The following is a 2728-nucleotide window of genomic DNA, read 5'->3' as shown; positions in this document are numbered from 1 at the left end:
GTCGAAATTCATCGACTTTTCGCATTCGCATTTTGCTTATTCTCGCTCGTGTCGCGTACGCAGTAGGCTTACTCGTCTCAAATTCGGTCCGAATTGTCTCGCATAATATTGCACTCATATTCTCGCGGCGAGCAATTTGGTCACATCTCAATTCGTGTTCTTTCATTATTTAGTGCTCAGATATTGTGAAAGTTAATTGTTTGGAGTTCGAGAATCGGCGCTCGTTACCCGCATCGCGAATGTCCTCTGCTTCGCGCTAAATTCCATCCAGCGTTCGCGGTCAAGATATCCGTTCTCGCGAGAGTTTCTAGCAAGAAGCTCTTAATCAAGATTTCCGAACCGCGAAAAAGGGCAGTCATTAACAGGACATTTCGAAGATTTCCGTCGGAATCGCGGAATACGTGCCGTCGCTCGCTCCTATTATTTTGAATAAAACGAATAGTTAAAACATCTGCATTCAAATATTGTCTGTCCATCTCCTTATCCTCCAGCGGATCTACGGATTCGCGTTACACACTGCTTCTCGCTCATCTCTGAGCGTCTCTCTCTCAGTTTCGGGCGATCTCGTCGAGGTCGACTCCCGAACATATTTGTCCTCCGAGCCGGATAGAAGCGTGTGTGGAGGATAAGTTCGCGAGTGAGTGATCGTTCGATACATCTATGATGTCGGAGCACTTCGTACATCAGCAGCAATTGCAGCGTTCGATCAAACGCTACCAAGAAAACTTCAAAAAAATCGGCAGGAGCAATCTAACTCCGGCTAAGGTGCGCTCGAGGATTTTATCGCTTAAGGAAATCTGGATTCAATTTGAAAGTTTAGCGCAACTCTTGCGCGTAAAACGCATTCGCATGCCGATCTCCGTTTCCGCCGTCGGCGAAATTCACGCGGGGACATTTCAACACGAGACTCAAATATTCATTTCTCCTCGCGATTGTCTCGTTCCGTCGCTTTTGACCATCGCGCTCATTATGAAATCGTTAACTTCTTATACTCCGAGACAGAACGTGGACATCTTTTCATTCTCTTATCTCTGATTTGCCGCGAGCAGACGCGGATCCGACGAGTCTTGATCCTATAATTCTCATTATCGGAGCAGATCTCTATAACGATATATTAATTCTCGACGGTGTTCGAAAAGGACAACCAATCGCTCAGAATTCCGTCCTCGGATGGATAATATCGGGACCTATTACGTCATCAACGACGAATAATCCCTCGTCGCCGACAATTCTCTCCGGAAGCTGCGCTCTCAGTCGAGTTTCGACTCATCATATTGTCGGCTCTCCTTCTCTCGAAGAGGAACTTCATCGGTTTTGGGAGGTCGTAGAACTCCCCTGACAAACTCATCTCACACCGCAAGAAAAGCAGTGTGAAGAGCATTTTCGCTCAACTCATTCTCGCGCTAAGCGATAATATTTACGTCGACGACTTACTTTTCGGAGCTGACGATACGACTCGAATTCGGCAAGCGCGCGATCAATTAAATTTTATGTTGAAGCGCGGCGGATTTGTATTACCGAAATGGGCTAGCAACTCGCCTTCTCTCCTCGAGGATATCGACATAGCAGATCACGGTTTAGCTACGAAAAAATCTCTTGCTGAGGACGAACAAATTAAAATCCTCGGAATCGGATGGAATCCGGCAAACAATATTTTCGAGTTTCGTGTGTCGCTGACGGATAACGCTCCGGAAACAAAGCGTATGATCTTGTCCGCGATCGCCAAATTCTACGATCCACTCGGATGGGTCACTCCGGTCACGATTACCGCGAAAATCTTTATGCAGCAACTCTGGCGACTTAAAAGCGGTTGGGATGGCGCGATTTCCGAGCTACACGTCGTGAAATGGAGAGAAATCTATTCTCGGCTCTCATATCTCAATAATTTGCGAATAATACGCTGGAAGTTCGTTCGCGGATCGAACGGTTACAAGGATATTCCGTGCTATTGCTGGACAGATTCCACGATCGTGCTCGCGTGGGTAAGTCAACCTCCTTCGCGATGGAAGACTTTTGTAGCCAATCGCGTTAATGACATTCAGACTCCTCTTCCAAACGTCGAATGGCGGCATGTATCAACAGAGGACAACCCCTCAAATTGCGCTTCGCGCGGAATATTTGGCGATGAAATTATCAATCGCGAGCTATGGTGGCATGGACCTCCATGGCTGTTCTTCGATTCCGATAAATGGCCGTGTAACAATGAGCGCCTTCCCAGCTCATTATCGTTTTCGCCTTTGTCATCTCATTATCCGGCATCACAAAATATTGCGCTTTCTGCAGACGACTGCAACAATGCCAAAACTTTCTGGATTAAAAAAATTCAAGCCGACTTATTTCCGACGGAAATAAACGCGCTGTCAAAAAATCAGAGCCTCTCGTCGAGAAGCTCACTTCTCTCGCTTCAACCGTTCCTCGATCGGGACGGAATTCTACGCGTTGGTGGACGGCTTAACAAAGCCTCGTTGACGGCTTAATAAAGCTCCTTTGCCATTGTCCGTTCGACATCTGATCCTTCTTGCGTCACACCCGTTAGTCACACTTATCGTGAATCAAACTCATTTACGAGCGTTACATGCCGCAACTCACGCTAAATGTTCTGCGCCGCGATTTCTGGATAATTCGCGCTCGTAATATCGTCAAATCTGTAATTCACAAATGTGTCGTGTGTATTCGCGAACGCGCCGCGATTCCCACACAAATCATGGGAGATCTTCCCGAACATCGC

Source organism: Formica exsecta, unplaced genomic scaffold (genome assembly GCF_003651465.1).
Source record: "Formica exsecta isolate Colony F162 unplaced genomic scaffold, ASM365146v1 scaffold476, whole genome shotgun sequence".
NCBI lineage: Eukaryota > Metazoa > Arthropoda > Insecta > Hymenoptera > Formicidae > Formica > Formica exsecta.
This window is presented reverse-complemented; position numbering follows the sequence as displayed.